This window comes from Embiotoca jacksoni, unplaced genomic scaffold, assembly GCF_022577435.1.
Source record: "Embiotoca jacksoni isolate LCO1_2020_lvr unplaced genomic scaffold, fEmbJac1.0.p SCAF_35, whole genome shotgun sequence".
Taxonomy (NCBI): Eukaryota; Metazoa; Chordata; class Actinopteri; family Embiotocidae; genus Embiotoca; species Embiotoca jacksoni.
In genome coordinates this window covers 1,098,434-1,117,149 of record NW_027185387.1, presented here as the reverse complement: position 1 = coordinate 1,117,149, position 18,716 = coordinate 1,098,434, and positions in this window count along the sequence as shown.

Here is an 18,716-nt window from a genome sequence, read left to right as displayed (position 1 = left end):
TGTATGATGATTAAAATCTATAAAAACCCAGTGTAAGTAATAAACCAAACCAAAACCTCTTAAAACACTGAATTACTAGAGATTTTCCTCCTCTCTGTGCTGTATATTTGCTTTACTGCACACATAAGGTGTTCTGTGGTGCTCTCTCTGCTCTGTGGGCCATACCAGGAAAATGGAGGATGGCCTACATTTTATAGCTAATCCTAATGACATTCTCATGGCTGCCAGTCTTGCACCTCTCTCTCACTCCTCTCTCTTCCCCTTTTTCTCTCTTATTGAAATTCCACCTCAGCCGATGCGGTGGAGTTACACATCAGTAGGAATACAATTTTGCTCAGTTACTAAGCCCAAGATCTCTACCATGCATTCCTTCTAGCCTTGGAAATCCTTTAAAGTATGGATTTGGAAAAACAATTTTTTTTTCTTTAAGTGGACGGCTTAAAATACTCGATTTTTACATTGGCATACAATCCAGACTGTAGCACACAGACAACAAGTGTATGGATTTCCATGAGATTTTGCACAGACGAGGGGGTGCACTCCCATCAATCCTCACGTACAGTCCTGTCAAGTTTGCAGACACCAGCATGGCCAATTCTTTTCCTCCGTTGGAAAAAAACAGCTCCTCATTTGCCTTTCATTGGGTACCAAATAATCTTGCTTCTGGCTGGTTCAGTTGTTTGGAATTGTTGATGAAAGGTCAATGGGCATACTGGGACGATTACCAACGGACTGCCACATTGGTGGACTGTCAAAAAAAAAAATCAATATTGGCCGTCTCTGTGTGCCAGTCATTCAGGGTGCACATGCGGGTCTCCCTGCATGTGTTACAGGACTAGACTCAGTGGCCAATCACAACCAATATGTAATCAGCCCTCACCGACCCGACCCCAACACCTCGCCGTGAGTCCAGGTTTAAAGGTTAAAAGTTAGAGTTACTTCATCTACTAACAGAATAAAGACAACTAGTTATTTACCCCCCATTCAGTGTTTGACTTTTCTTTATATTTGCTCTGCCCCTGACCATTAATCAAACTCCTGCTTGGCCACGGTTAGGCTGGCCAATGAGTAAGTTATGATCACTTTTCTCCAGACCAATGCCTCAGGTGACCAACACTATAATGCACTGAGGGAATAACAGTGGAAAACTGCATTACGGCGCATAAGCGGTATAAGAACCACAAATGCTGTGATTCTTTTGCTTCATTATCTTATTACTGTTTCAATCACAGGTTCCAATCCTTTATACGACATTCCTTGCGCATCCAAACTGACCCAAGTACCTACCTCTGTAGCTCAGCAAACTGAAAACATTTTACAGCCAACTTTCAGGTTCACAGGGGTGAAGTGTTTGATAGTCACAAAATATATTGTGGGTTAAGTATCACATGAAGTATGTGTGCATATTTACAAAATGATGCTCCGTTCCTGAGCATCATATTGAAACAGATGCGTTCTCATGCATGTGTAACTACTTGCAGACCGCAGAAATCTATAAATTTCGGTGTTAAATTTTGTACTGAATTACACTATATGAAATACAATAATTATTTCAAACCTCCTGGCTGTCTTTAAAACATTTTTTTCCGAGCTCCTCCTTCTAACTTTTGGGATATACAGTGGTATCTCATTCGATTAGATGTTGGCAGTGAATTGTAAGATTCTGTACAGGTTTATCAGCACAATGGGTAACACAAAGAAAACTAAAGAAGTTTTTTAATCAACAGTTCTGCCGTTCGTTCTTCTCAGTGTCCTCTCAATGTAAAAAGACACAGCACTCCCTCTCTCTCAGCCAAACAACCCATCTCGCAGTTTCTCACCCAGAGAATCTCAATCTTACAAAGTCCTATCACTTGCAGCTTGTGCGACTGCAGTGGGTCACACTAAGAATAAGGCTCGGAGTACCATTTACATGACATTTGGGGGAAGGTAATAGAGGGGATTTCTTTGTTTCTCTGGTTGAGAAGATGAAATTATTATTGCCTCAACTGAACTGAACCTTTCAGTGTGACCTGTGTTTCCTCCTCAACTTCCAGCAAGTCCAACTGCAAAGCAAAACCAGCCAGACGAAGGACGACACCGCAAACGCTCCGTGGTTTTCTGATTAATAGATGCGAGGGGCAACCTAAATGTTCCGAAACCTCTCCCGTTGCACCTGAACGAAGCATAGCACAGTGATGTGCACAGAGCAAGGGAAGGCTATAACCTTTGTGAGTGAGTACTCAAAAGTTACGTCACTTGATCAACATCGGCCCCTGTGTTGTTTTTCTTCCAGATTTTATCTCATTCTTAACTTCAAAAACAACATTCAACATAAACACCACTGTGTGTTGCAGCAGTCTCTATTACAGTCTCAGAAATGTACAAGTGTCAAAAAGTCTGGTTATCTTACAATTCTTGACAAAAATGCATTCACTGCAACTAGCACAGTACATATTCAGTGTACTTCTCACAGTATTCGACTAAAAGCAACATAAAGTACACTTAATCACCTGTACACGAGTGATTTAGGGCAACTATAAAGATACAGTGCAATTTACAGCAATTCTCAACTGTATTTATAACAAGCTATATTAAACTGTCTGAAAATAGATGTGACCTTGACACTTCTGATGGACCTGCATATCACATAGAAATACAAAACAAGTTCACTAAAGAACATTTAAACGGCAGCATGTGCGGTGCCAATAGTTCCGCCTGAGGCGCTGCAATTCTTTACTGTCCCTCTGCATGTTATATGTTTAGATTACATTCTGTAATTATTATCTAAATCCCTAAGGTCATGTTCTACATCTTAAATCATTCAAAATAAACAATGACAAATTAAATAATAAATTAACATAAATGTGGTCACCTTTTTTGGGTGTGCCACACACACGTTTTTATAAACAGACCTTAAACTTCGACAAATTTTGTGTACAAATCTTCCTCTCCTGGGGACACATTGAAAAATCAGTAATCACTCTTTGTAAATTGACCTCAAAGCTAGCAAGAGAATATCACACAAGCAGAGAGTGGGCAATTAGCTCTTACAGGTGCTGTCACAACACTTACACAGTCACAGATAGCATTATGCATTGGACGAAAGTGACAGCATAATAACACAAGCTGCTATTTATTCACAGCTGCCTTATATTTAGTGTTTCACTTAAACTGACATGTCAATTGCTTCCACTGCCTACACTTCAACTGACACTTCATTTATCCAAATCAACCACTGTATATTCTGAGATTCCTACTTTACATTGTAGCCCTAATGGAATATTCCTTTCATGTATGAATATAGTGTACAATTGTAACTAAAGAATTCTGTAACAACATGTGTCATTTGAACAGAAAAGTATTGCGTCACCCAAGAGAAAAGCAAATTCAAAAAAAGAAATACACACAAAAGTACAAATATAATTGCATGAAGTGAAGTATTCCCAAACTGGGCATGAGAGATGCGTGACAGTGAAGGAACGAGAGTGAGAAAATGAAAAATAAATTAGATCTGGTGAAGGCCGTCGCTACTGTGAGGCTTCTGGATGTGTTTCGATGTTGTTTGCTGATTGGGATTCAGTGTGTGAGTGAACTAAAGTAGGCCAGCTGTGGTAGAGCCATCGATTGTGCAGAGCACGAGACTTATTTTAGAATCCTTCTGTAGCTTCTGTCCCGAGAGGCCGGAGAGGCAAAGATCCAGCAACAGACTGGAGAGGGGAAGCCCAAATGGTTTCTGTCCTTGACCTGAAAATAACTGAGGGCCCGGTGTGTCCGCCAGACTGAGAATTGAGGTCCGACACCAGCCAAGAGCTGGCAACTGAGAATTCTTAGTATTGTTTCGAATAAATCAACCCAAGACTCTTCACATTTTTTTCAGAGAAAACAAGGGACAATATTTATTTTAACCATTGATCTTAGCTGGAATATGACTTGGGCATTTTCCTTTAGTTTTATTAAAACTTATACAAATTAGACCTAGAAACCTATAAATTCAATGATTCAATGGAAAATGCTACTTATTGATTGGTCTTATTGGTTGATGTAGACAACTGAAGCAATAAATTCCTCAGTGTGTCCGATATTGACCAAGCTTCTCACACCTAATCCCTTAATCCTTCCGTAAACCCATGTTGAAGCACATACTAAACAAAACAAAAAACATTACGCAGTCCAATGAAATTATTTACTCATAAAGCTCAATTCAAGAATGAAGGTTTTCATTCTTCAGGAAGGTACTAGTACTGATCATTGATAGTAACATTGGCATCTACTGTAAACACAAACAACACAACACGTCGAGATAATCTGCTTGTCTAACGTCATCGTGTGTCACCATCCAACCCAATTTGTTGGCCAACTTGTTTGTTAGGTGACAAAAAAAAAAAACTCATCTGCCCTCTTGGCCCTGCTGGTTTTAGTTGTGTTTTACAGTTTATTGTCAATATATTGAAGGACGTCTCGAAGTAAGGAGAAAACGTTTACGCATAATAACGCACGCATGGGTTCTCTCGATCTGCATTGGCGACAGCATCCATCAAAAATTGGCCATGCTGCAATTCATTGCAGCAGAATGATTCAGTTGGCAGTTTAGGCAAAGGCCCCACCAGTCGCTGTTTTCTCTCAGCAGCTCAGTTTCTGCATTGTCCCCACCGGCCGTTTCCTCTTGCACGGCGAATACAGCCGAAGCTCGGCCTCTTTTCTGCTGCATTTTGTCATCTGTTTACTCCCACTCAGATAAATAAAGCTGAATAGTGTTGTCCACAGCAACCTTTGCACTGGTCTTCCGGGATCACAATTTAACTGTTGTAAATGTACCACGTGGCAGGTGAGGAGAACAAGATTCTGTTTTGGTGCAGCGTCTAGAGCGCCCCCTGGTGACCGAGTCAGGTCAATTAGTCTGAAGATCCTCTGGCCATCAACTACGACAAATAATTGTGCTGCTGCTGGAAGAAAAGCAGTTTCTACAGCTGCTTTGCAAAGACCAATTTTCTGTGGAGTTTATTGCTCCCGTTTTACAAAATATATCATCAACACTGCTTGTACATCCAAAATAAAAAGTGGTGAATTTTTCTTTTAAGAAAGTCTAATGTGGTATTTTGGGCATTTTTTTTAACCATAAAATGACTGGAATATTAATATTTAATTATAACCATTCACAGCTGGGTTACACTCCAACAAATACTGGATGTAACTTGCATACTTTGTATTCACTTAATGCTCAATTAATTTAGAGCGCTGTAATTTATACGTTCAAGAATTGGAGAATTGCAGTTTTGCCATCTAGCCATTTGTAGAATATTGAATTGACCAATTTGAGTTCAATCCACTATGTATTCCTGCTGTGAATGAAGTTTTTCTTTCAAAATTATACAGAATGATTGAGGATTTTGCAAGCTGTACAGATTATGCACAACCCGGTCTCCCAGAAATTCAATTTTGACACAACTAAATTGTTTCCCAAATTACACCTGGGTACAACACAACTGCTGACTGGTTAACTCACTTGTTTTGTTTTAAATAAATGAAACACCATATTTTCTTTTTTTGACATTGACAGAAATCATAATCAAGTCACAGACACACACACACACACACACACACACACACACACACACAAAAGCCAATTTCCTTCAACACCTATTTGCTGTTGAAATTTAGAAAGATCATTTCTAAGACACGGGGGTTGTTAACTTGTTAACAGCAGTCCCTTCAGGACAAATTTGTGATTTTGCTTATTATAAAGAACCCTGTGTGACAGTAGTGTGTCTGTTTTGTCCTCAGTATGACATTTTCTGCCATCGTACAAGCAAGGTAGGGAGAAATACGCCTACAAGTAATAAATAGGTTAATTTAAACTCAAACAACCTGTAAAATCAATAGACATTTGTGTCTTGAGTTAACAATATGACAAAGCTATCCAAAAAAAAAGGATTTAGTCTCTTCCCAAGTGTGGAATTGAGGAAAAGACTCACCAACAGGGGAATAAAAACATTTTCTCAGGAAATGATTATCATTAACACAACATAAGAAACCCCCTGCAGGTCCTTTATTTACCAATAAATCTGCTGTTTTTGGTCTATTTAGACTGAGAAAATAGAATTGGATGGGGACGCTATCTCCAGAAATGGTTTCAGATCAGTCCTTTTGTCCTACAACTGAGCGGAGGACAACTTAGATGTTAAAAAAGATTTACTCTTTGGGGCAAAGTGGGAGCGGAGCGACAATTTACAATTTGAAGTACAAAAAGTGATAGCATCAATTGTAGTGCACCAGAATGACACGACAGTTTGCCTGTTTGCCTTCGACTGGTAGAGATGTATTTGATGCCGTATGGCAGGAAGGAGATGCAGATTGCACAGCTTCATTTTTGGGGGTTTTCTGGTAGCCCTTGTCATCGCTGACAGTGAGGTTGAAAAGGCACGGAGTTTTGCCAAAGTTAAGTTGATTCATGACTTTTTATCCTTTGCAATGTATCTCCCAAGTCTGCCCTGCTGGAAACAATCCAACGCTGAAATTGTGTGGAAGGCACTTTGCAAATTGCATTGATCTTTCCCTGGACCTGCCTCCCACCTGCCGCCCATCCTAATGCCTCGCTCGTTCTCCGGCGGCAATGACAGCCTATTGCTCTGCTCGCACACAAAAAAACACTCGGTCAAACGTATGAATGCAAAACAGGTGTACACGCTTTGCACTTTTCTTCAGGTTGTTCCTGCTTCTAATGGTAAATAAGGTGGTTTTTTTTTTTATATACGTATATATTATTTAAGTAATCACAGTGTGCAATGTGTTATTATTACTTAAATAATCGTAATCAAAAGAAAACCCCTTCAAAAGAAAAGCCCAATAATTATGATGTAACAATCGAGTGACTGTGTTTTTCCTGCTGTTCAGACAGCCATTGCATTTTATTGTTTTCAGCATATTTTTTTTTTTTTTTTTATAAAATCAGACCTGAGGTGTTTTTTGCACCAATAAAGTTTTCTGCTTCGAAAATAAAGCTGTAAGTATTCATGCCAAGGGTGATGCTGTCATTTTAAATCTGGCAACCTCAATGATACACGGTGCATTTTTATTCCTTCTTGACGGCAACAGCTGTAGCTGCAGGTACTGTGTTTTTGGAGGGTTTTCAGTCTGTTCGAACGCATCGATGGAACTTCTTCAAGTTTGGCACAAACGTTCACTTAGTCTTCGGGATGAACTGATTGGATTTTGGGGTTCATAGGTCAAAGTCTAAGGACAGAAACCTCAGGTCCTCTGAATTGTCTTGAGCTTGAGAGCGTTCACTTGAACTCAACAATTAACTGATTGGATTTTAATGGTCAAAGGTCACTTTGTCCTCACGTCTGTCCCCATCCATCTGTCCCCTTCTACTGAATGTGTGTGTTTTTTAGGAATGCCTCAAATTAAGCACAAACATTCACTTGGTACCACAGATTAGGTTTTGGGGGTCAAAGGTCAAGGAAACAGTGACCTTTCGTCATCCCATTCTCGTGACTATAATATCTCAGGAACACCTCAAGGGAATTACTTTAAATTTACTAAAAACGTTCATACGGACTCAAGGGATGAATAATTTAGACTTTTTTTTTGTGGACGAAGGTCACCGTGACCTCACTACCGTTACATCCCTCTATCCCATTCTTTGTGAATATCTCGGGAACTCCTTGAGGGAATTCCTTAATATTTGACAAAAAACGTTCACATGGACTTGAGAATTAACTGATTACATTTTGGAGGAGTCAAAGGTCAAGGTCACGGTGATCTCACATCCATCCCATTATTGTGAACTCCATACTTCAGAGATGCCTTGACGGAACCTCTTCAAATATGGCACATTTAGCCCACTTGGGCTCAAGGATTAACGGATTTCACTTTTGTGGTCAAAGGTCAAGGTCACTGTTATCTCATGTCCGTCCTATTCCTATGAACATGAAGCCATAACTCAGGAACAGAAGAAGAGACTATGACCACATTTTTAGTCGGATACTAAATTGGTGACACTTCTTCGAAAATTGCTTTTCTTGTGATAAAAGTTTTTTACATTCTGATGTGATAGTCTCCTGCAATCTAAATTCACCATATTATTTTCGACAGAATTTCACATAATAAGACAGTATGAAATATTTCCTTTAGCTCTGATGTGAATCAAGTCTCTGAACTATATTTAGATAGCATTTAAGGACTGTTTCTGTCACTGAGGTATGTAGCACACACACACGCTTGCACATGCACATTCACACGCAAAAAGGAACACATTCACCTGCCTACAGCCCTGACAGTTATTTAAATTTTTCAAATGAGAGCTGCTTGCAGGCAGCAGGCTAGAAGAGAGAGTGCAGATTGTTCACCTGTCAAAGTGTTTGTGTTCAGCAAGATGCAGCTATGTTGTCTTGTTTGCTGCTGTACAGCACATAATCATGGTTGTTAAGGTAACTCGGGCAAGCAGAGAGGGGTTTACTGTGCTTTTACAAAGTTCCAATAAAGTGGAGTCAGCTTTGTGGAGTTTAATTGGCATGGGAACCGCACTATCAGTCAGTGTACCTGGCTCCTAATGAGTCTCCTCAGGCTCCATGAGGCCTCCAACATTGAGCCCCTGTGGCAGTCATTGAATGTTATTGACCGTCCTGATATCTCGGGCTTGAACTAGCGATGGCTGTCCCACCGCAGCGGCACTCAGCACTGTCACTCCTCTCCGCCCGCCCTCCTTTCCGTCAGATATACGGAGCCTCAAGCCTGAATGCACAAGCACACGGTACGCACCGATGCCGCACGCCCCATTTCACATGCAATGCAATCAACCAACGCTGCTATCAGTGTATTCTCGCTAGAGCCCATCATTTACAATAAAACCAACCCCATCTCCGTGACACTGAAAGAAAAAAGATCTTGCAGGTGCCAAAGCTTCGGGTAAGGCGGCGGGACACCGCTGTGTCGAGTGGCAGAGGAGTTTGGGAGGAGAGGCGGGTGGGGGTGGTGACTTGTCAAGAGGTAGAGGAGGCCTAAATAAAATCAATTACCATCGTCGCCATGTGCCAGGCAGTGATAAATAAGCGGGGCACGGTGTGGACAGCCGCCAGCGAGGATCTGATGGTGTGAGTACAGATGGCATTCTCACTCCAGCGCTGCCCACTGGCATACTGTGGAGAGAGAGAGAGAGAGAGAGAGAGAGAGAGAGAGAGAGAGAGAGAGAGTGTGTGTGTGTGTGTGTGTGTTGCTCGGAGACAAAGAGAGCACGCAGATGGACTGAACAGCTGAGATGGATGCTAACACGCTTTTTCTGTTGCTCCACACGGGCTGAAAAGTGCATTGTTTCTTTATTCCGAATAAAAGAGCAATTATGCAGGTTTCCCAGAACGGGAAGGGGGAACCTCACATTCCACGCTCCATGCGTGACGCATCATCAGTATTCAAGCTTCATATTAATCAACCCTAATGTATTTCCCTCCTAATGAGATGAGTTTATTGAGTCCTAAAGCAATCTTTGCACTAATAAGCTGTTTACAAGCAAATCAATTACGGAAGAAAAAGGACATGCTTAATCAATGCGCAAAGATACTATCAAATCAAAACAGATGATTGTGTACATTTGAATAATCCGTGACTTTTCAAGGGCATATCTGTTGCAACAATTTACCCAGTCAAGCTCACTGAGCAATAAGTTTAGGGTTTTATAAAGTAAATTAAAAGTTTGAATTCTGATTTAAAATGCGGAATAATTTCTCTGCAGTGTCAAAGTGCGCCTTCATGGAGAAACAGACACTATATTGGAGGATAAATTAATTATCTTCAGCTTTTTTTTTTTTTTCCTTAAAGCAGCTCCAGAAAGAAAGAGATTCTACTCGGGTGCTTATATTGAAAGCATCCTCACTGACATAGCAATTAATGAAATAAACTTTGGCAGTTCCTCGGATAAACTTCTCCCTCCAGTGGCTCGGTTATAGACTCGACAATCTAAAAGGGCTGGAGAGTTTGTGCTACTCCTCCGCTACCGCAGACCTCCCACTGTCAGGCTCATTATGTCTAACTGCGATGCAGATCCAGCCTCGCTGATCAATCGCAAGTTCGGCCGGCATCCACTCGTGTCGTACGAGGAAAAACTGTTGCTGACTGCTATCGACTGAGTGTCACTGCACTTAGCTCAGAGGTAATAGATTTGCACGAGATCTGTGGCAGAATATTTCTTTTTGCTGCACAATAATCTATCAAAAGTTCAAGAGGCAGACCTCTGTGTAGCACATGGGGTCATTGATTTTTGAAGATGTGTGCGTGAGTGTTTGCATGCATTAATGCATGAGGGAGGAAAGGCTCAGAGTGACCATGAGATGAAACACTGCGTATATTAATGCAAGGACGGATGAAAGAATCTTGTGATTTAGGAAAAGTAGTCTAGTGCTGTGTTCCAAATGGCGTACGTGTGAACTAACACTCAACATTTTGAGTGCAGGAGCGCGTTCACACTGTCAAGTACAGCAACAGGCAGTGCACTACGGGTAGCAGGACCCTTAACGCCCCAAGAAAGAAGTGAGAAACGCTGGACACTTTCCACCCTAAACGTTCACCAACTTGGCTAAGTAGAGGAAAGAGGGCGGGGCCACCGGCGTGAAGAAATTTCTAATTAAGGCATCTGAGGAAGCTGCAAATGTTCCCCTGAACACCGAACTAAAGTGTTTTTTTTTGTTGTTGTTTTTCAATGATGCTGCTGGATAGAAGAATCAGTGTGTTTATTGAGTGTGTCAAAACAGATGGCACGAAAATATGTTCATTTCTGAGTAAAATGATTTAAGCTGCAGATATTTTGGAGGGCGACGTGTTCACATGACGAGGTTATTTCCAGGCAGTGCAGAACAGCAGTGTGCGGACTGAAACGAACACTACTCTGTCAAAATTCCTGCACTACACAAGTAAGAGTCCTAACATGTAAGAGGACTATTTGTTAGGGAACTACAGGACGGATGTCATTTGGAACACAGCGTAGGTCTACGAATCAGGGAAGTAAGCATGAAGATAGTATAAGCTGCCAGGTGGTTTTATTATGTTTTACCCACAAATGGAGCGCAGCACAGTGAGGTGCATGGAGCAGAGGGAAGCTATAACTTTGGCAAGAAAGTATTTCAAGCAATGTGACTTGTGCTTACATCAACATACAGTAAGTGACCACCGGTACACGTGTACATTTGCGATTTCACGATGGACCTGAAACGTAAGAGAGCGCTCATCGAATATTTGTCTTCTTTCTTTTCCCCCAAAATTAAGTTCAAGCTGAAGTGTCATCATTTTGATAGTATGGGGGAGATCCAGTGCAAATTGCAAGATCATAAATTATGATGCCATAATGAAATGAAGAAGGGGGGGTAAAACTTGAAAGCCCCTCCCCCCCCTCTCCCCACCAAAAGGATTTTCAGTTGTTTTACCTGCAAATCCCAAATAATTATGTGATATCTTAAGTAATTTTTTTGTATCTTTAAATGTATAAATTAATGTAAATAAATAGATGATCGTTTTGCCGGAGCAGCCAAAAATGCAAAACGTGTATCATTTCAGGCTCCTCGCATAGTTTCCCCATTGTATTGTGGATCTCATGCTGTTCCGTGTGCTTCACCGCTGTGCATCGTCCAGATTGAAACAGTGGAGATTAGCAGGAGGCATTTTCTCCAGAATGGACGAGAGACGTTTTTGTGAAAAAGTAATTTCAAGTTTGAAAAAGTTTCTGAAAGATTTTGTGTCCTGTAAACTCCAACCGTATGTTATTGCGTATAACTTTACCATCCTTGAATGGCACTTATGAAGTCGATAGTGAATGTTTAAAACAACTTTTTTTAATAAAAAATTGTATCATCTTCACATAGAGAATATCACTGGAAATGAAAATCCAAAGTGGGACAAAACAGGAAACATATTTTTCTACTTTATATTCCGGCTCCTTATGCTTTTAGACTTTTTATGGACTATGTGTGTTTAAACAGTCAACCATCAGTTAATGTTTCCTGCAATATGCTGCTTTTGGAAATATGTATATTCAAGAAGCTGCAGCTTGTTGTTTTGTGTTGTGTTCGGCTCCTTCCGTTTCTCCAACGGAAAACAAACTGAGACCAAACTTTGATTCAGAAAATGTGCAGCGATAGACAGACTTCTCAGCTCTTTGATCAACGTACCAAAGGAATAAAAAGGAAATATCAAAGTGGCCACTGAGGGACTTTGCTTTTACACAATTTAACAAATTAATTTAGCAAAGAAAAAGATCAAATCCATACAAGTATGGGCACAGATGACAAGACTCCAGATCTTACGCCTCAACGAAGGTAAAATAGAGATCTTGATTCAGCTAAATGAAATGTAATCTTGCTGCTCAATCCCTCTTGCCTTTCAGCTGGGACGCCGGACAGTCCCTCATTGTGTCTTGGCAACCCACTGTAATTTTCATGTTAAGGATCTGGGTGTGATTTTGACTCATCTTTTAAATTAGATCTCTAGATTAAATCTGTTGTCGAAGCCAGTTTCTTTCAGCTAAGAGCTTTAGCTAAGGTCAAGTCCTTTCTCTCCTCAAAAGACCTGGAGAAAGTTATTCATGCATTTATCTCCTCTAGATTGGACTGTTGTAATTCTTTTTTTGTGCTGGAAATGGCCAGAATCTTTTATCACGACTTCAGTTGGTGCAGAACGCTGCAGCGAGGCTTCTAACTGCCACACGCAAGCGTGAACACATTTCACCAATCCTACAATGTCTTCATTGGCTACCTGTCCAGTATAGAATTGATTTTAAAAATCTTACTGTTTGTTTTCAAGTGTTTCATCTGTCCAACCTGCTGCAGACCTACACTCCACCTCGCTCACTGAGGTCTCTCGACCAACAGTTTTTTTAGTTGTTCCGAGATCGAAAATGTCAACGCTGGCAGACTGGTCCTTCTCTGTTGCAGCCCCCTAAACTCTGGAACAACCTTCCCCTTCATATTAGGTCATCAACCACTTTACCAATGTTCAAAAGCCGTTTAAAAACCTATTTATTGTCACTGGCCTATCCGCTTCGACCTCCACTTGGTACTTTTGTGTGATTTGCGTAAGCTTGTCTTGATTTTGATGTTGCATGTTTTTATTGATTCAGTCTGTTCCAATCCGTGACTGTTTGTCTCTGTGCAGCACTTTGGTCAACCTTTGTTGTGTTTTAAATGTGCTATACAAATACATTTTGACTTGACTTAGAGGCCGCAGACCTCGTGTCCCTCTGACTGTGGTCTGAGGTACGACACTGAAAGGGATGATGGGCTGGAGGCCGCTCTCATCCGTCCCCGCAGAGGCAGACAATGCTGCTTGGTGGCCTGAGTTTCAACGGAGCCACCGGGAAACTTTACAAGGAGAAAATTGGATCAATTGTCCACAGGCAAGCCTCCTCTACCGCCAACTCGGAGTTAATTAAAGAATTCTTCCAGAGCAAAAAAAAAAACAAAAAAGAAACGAGACACACCCTGCGCACTCACCACTCTGCTCCAATTGTCGCCGGATATGCTGTGCAGCTCAGAAGACAGAAACTGCGGGGGGAGGGGTGTGTGTGTGTGTGTGTGTGTGTGTGTTCACCAGAGGTATTTTCAGTGGCGGCTAATTGTCGGCTTCCCCTCAGTGATTCCAAAAAAGCGGCGTTGATATTTCCTTTGGCTGAGCTGAGAGGTCGAGCGTCGCAATTACCTCCTGCCTTGTAAACAAATTGTCCTCCAAGACTGTCTCCCGCCAGGAGCTGTGGAGCAGAGAAGAATTAACTACTCCATGCTCATTAGATAATGCAGGACTGCCTTTGCAGCCCCAGAAACCGGCTCCACTTCAGACTGGAAATGAGAAGATTTTCAATTGGACTCGATTTCAAGCTCAAACTGCTCCCTTTCAGCAAGCTAATGCATACTGTTATGCTGATATTCCTCACTAATAGACCATTAGAATAAAATCTGCGGTACGCAGACATAGAGGAGGCTATTTATCTAAGATGTTTTTTTATTATGAAAGGGAAAAACATGGATGAGAAAGAGACTGGGATAATGGTAATAAATATGGAAAAGCACTTATGTGTACACTGAGAGTGCCTTCAACCACTTCAAGATTTGTGTAAAGCATTACATCAATGGATGCATGAAATCAGCAGAATGCACGAGAGGAAAATTATTTCAAAATTAATTGAAACATTATTTGTGACATGTTCTTAAGGTGAATTAGTCATTATGATGTAAAATAACTTTGTAAATTTTAAGCCACCCTCTGTTGTCATCGAATGAAGAAATTAGACGTGTCCTGAGGCTTTGTATCAAGGAAATAACACTTACTATGTCATTAAACAAGGAAGAAAGAAAGACTTGAGATTCTTTAATTTTACAAATTCACCCATTAATAAATGGAGCTCTGAGTTTTAACACGTACAATTCCTATTTACAGCCAGGAACTCTGTGGTAATTTTAGAAAATGCATTTCACTTTCAAAACTGAATACAACGGCTCATATTCCTATACCTCAAACCCAGGATTTCCATGTTATTTTCCTTCTGGCTATGGCTCCTATTCAATAAAGTGTGTGTGTGTGTGTGTGTGTGTGTGTGTGTGTGTGTGTGTGTGTGTGTGTGTGTGTGTGTGTGTGTGTGTGTGTGTGTGTGTGTGTGTGTGTGTGTGTGTGTGTGTGTGTGTGTGTGTGTGTGTGAGAGAGTTATTGTGGTTGGTTGGAAATGGAGCTGGGACTCACAATTCACAGCAGACTAATTCATTTCACTGAATCGCCCTCCCTCCGTCCACTCCCACTCTCTTTCTCCTCATATGTCTTCTCCTATGGTCCCTTCGACTTTGCCCCTTCTCACAGTTTTTGTCATTACTTGCACCTCTCTCTTATCTTCCTTCCCCCTCATCATAATTTTCTGTTACCTCATAGCCAGAAATTTAGGCAGCATGAGGGACACTACAGGTGACAGCTTGTAGATATTGCAGCTTGGATGTCTGAAAGATTTGCTCTTAAGGGTGAAAGCACCCTGGTAACACCTATCACATCTGCATTTGCAACCTGGTATCACAGCAAAGCGTGAAATAGACACGCCGGTCAACTACAGCAAAGCGTGTAACTGTCACGCCTAAACATCGGCAAACGTTTTGCTGCAGTGCACAGGTGTGTCTATTTCACACTTTGCCATGATATTGGTTAGTATTTCCGTCTGGGGGAGTGAGTTTTATTTCAGGATGAAGCAGGGCTGAAGATATTAACTTTTATAAGAATAGTGGGTGGTTTGAATACAACTTTTAGTTTAATCCTTACGGTTTGCTTTACTTTGAAATCTGTTTCAGTTATGTGTCCATGTTTGTAAATGATAATAAAACCATGAAGAAGTCAGGACTGGACAGTATTTGGAAAAAATTGTGCTCAATCTTGAGGCTTAAGACTCAAAAGTAGAACACACACACACACACACACACACACACACACACATCTAGTGATTTCAAAGTCCTGCCTGAACAGCATCAAACTGCATACATGATTTTGGTCATTGACTATTAGCGGATCAAAGTCTACCCCCCGCCCCACCAGAGCAGGCGAGCAGATTTGGAGTATCAGCCCAACCCAGACTGGCAGGCAGACACTGCCACACAACACCAAAGTTAAAGGGGTGAGTGTTTGAAAAGTGGGCAGGTCACACACACCACTCTGCGTTGCCATGGCATCCACAGGCAGAAGAGCAAAGCCTCTCATGTCTCGCTGCTGCAATGGAGGCATTCATCACCACAGTGACATCTGTCAGGGCTCTGATTTACCACTGCCCAAATGCAGACATCAGCAAACGTTGTCATCATTTCGGGATGAAAAGGATATTTCGAAAGAAAAATCCCACAAAAGAATTCACGTGAAAAGTGAATGTTTTTTGCCACAGCGTGGAACAACAACATTTCTGGAGTGTCAAGGTTTAAATCAAATTTAATTTTCTGGGCTAAAGACTCTAAAGACGGAGATGTGGAGCCCCTTGAAAGTGCTGTGCATAATTCATGTGGCCCAATCGTTTTGCTGCGAGGCAAGGGGTTTGGCAAATACAGGTCTGGGCTCACTTCGAGCAAAGTAAACTGTGCAGATCCTCCTAAATAAAAATCTCAGCTCTCAGTTTAAGATGATGGGCATACTGTGACTTGGGAAAACCCTAGACAGCAAGAAATACATCCTACACGACAGCACCGGGAAAAATTGTTATCTCACTTGATTGATTTGTTTGTTAGCTTCTGTGCTCATTTCAATTTGTGTATGTCAGTTTCTCCGAGATGCATTTTCACAGTGGTAGCAATGGCGATATGAACAGTTGCTACTTGCTTTTTGGGGGAAATCTTAGACTGCATCTGTACTAGGAGGAACACTGATGCTGCGTTTCAAAATACATACTTCCCTTAGTACACTGACAAATAGTGCTCTTACATGTTAGGACTCTAACTTGTGTAGTGCAGTAATTTTAACAGTAGTGGAGTTTGTTTCAAATCGCACAATGCCGTTCCGCACTGAGCGGAAAAACCTCAGCGTGTGAGTGCATCACCCGCCAAAGTATCTGCAGCTTCAATTATTTTACCCAGAAATGAACTTGTTTTTGTGCCATCTGTTTAACACACTCAATAAACATGCTGGTTCTTCTGTCCAGCAGCATTATTGAAAAAGAAACACTTCTGTGTGGTGTTCAGGAACAGCTGCAGCTTCCTCAGAAGCCTTAATTAGAAAATTCTTTACGCCGGTGGCCCCGCCCCCTTTCCTCTACGTAGCCAAGATGCCGACCGCTTAGGGTGGAAAGTGTCCACACCTCTTTTTTGGACCATTTTGAGAGCATCGTCCTGGTACTCGTAGTGCGCTGCCTGTTTCTGTACTTGACAGTGTGAACGCACTCGTGCACTCAAAATAGTGAGTGTTGGTACGCAAGTACGCCGTTCGGAAAACAGCACCGGTGTCAGAAAAGTAATGAGTCGAGACGTCAAGTGAAGCAGACGCCAACGAGATCTGGTCTCGCCAATCCTAACTTAAGTCAAGGTGATAGATAATGTGAAGGTTATGATATGAAAAACACTTACTTTGAGCTCCCTGGAAGTATTTTTTTTTCCTATACATTTTTGGCATGATAAAACATCACTGTTTATGTTCAACTTCTGCCAAGATGATTATGTTTTCAGTTCTAGCTCATGAAATACATATTGAGGGAGTTTAATTAAATTTCATCATATTTTCCAAACAAGTGAAAACTTTTTGGTACAAATAATACTACTTATATTCTCACCAAGTTAATTGCTGATATCTGAGGATGTGGAATACAATCCAAATTTTGGGGGTTAGCTAAAGACTTGCTAACTTGTTCTGGAGGTTACAACAACATCTCAGTCTTTAGAAATTAGTTCCACTGCTTCTGTTGCACTTAAAATGGAAGACCCAAGATGTCATAAACCAGAATTACCCTTTCTAGGACATCTATTTATCTACCAATGTTTGGCTTCAAATATCAATTTGTTCTTTTCTTATTTTATTTCCTAAGTGTCATTACACTGAGTTATATCGCCTCCCTACCATTACCCACTCAATGGCGCATCTTTTCTCGTTCCAGCAAATGTGCCTACACCCCATTGAAAGACAAATTTGCCTTTTTCCTGTCTCATGTACATTTCCCATCTTCCCATCTCTCCACCCAGGTCTCTGGAAATGTGTTTTTCTCTCCATCCACACTGAATCAGACTCTGGTAAACAAGGTGACAGCTGAGTGGTCTGACAAAGAAACGCACCCTTGGATTCCATCCTGGGTTGATGTCTGACAACCAAATTTGGTTGCCCGGTGTGACGTGTGTGATATGACTGGCTACGCTTCCAATGGATTAATCGTAATTAAAAGGAGCGCATGCTTTCGCATCCTGATAAGATTCCTGCCATCCCACAGATCACACCAGACAATCAACTGTCAGTTGTGGAAGAGACGTCCTGTCTCATTATCTGAAATAACCGCTGCGTCCTTAATAAGTTTTTTTGGAGAGCAAAGTAAAGATTTATCGCCGTTACTTGTGGGAAGAGTCTTTTGAAAGTTATAGGGAAAAAAAGGGAGATATCGTATTTTCTTGTGCATATTGTGTCTCGTACATTAACTTAAGTCTATTCAGAGGAAGGACAGAGAATAAACTACTCATTCACAGTTTGGAAAGCCATTGTCAGAAAATCTCTTCTCTTCTCCGGGGGACCTCAAGTGAACAGTCTCTTTACTCGGGGGTAGATTAAAAAGCCGGAGCTGCTGTGATTAACAACTCATTATCTGTTAGATTAATTTTCAGCTGCTGAATATTTCAAAACGCCGGCGTGAGGGCTTTCTTTAGAGGGCCTATAGTGGAAGCTTGAATTCATCCTAATTATCACCCTCCTCGGATGATGTGTGAAAGCTGTCTAGAGTATGGTGAGAATCGAACCTAGACATCGAGCTCATCAGCTTCTGCCAAAGAATTTAGACTAATTAAATCCAAAAGACTCTATAAGGTAATGCAAAAAAAACGCCACTGATGTGACTCTGCCAGAACTATTGGTTGGATCTTTGCCTGAATTTTACCTAGCAGGTGCTTCGGAGCTTTACTTCCTGGACGGTAGTTCTTGACCCTCAGAACTAGTTCTTTCATTATTAATGTGGCAGGGCAGAACATCACAGTCTGGCCAACTACAAGCCTCAGACATTGGCGTAGCGCCCCTTTAAGTTTCGCACCGGAGTCCATACTAAGACTCGGAGTTGG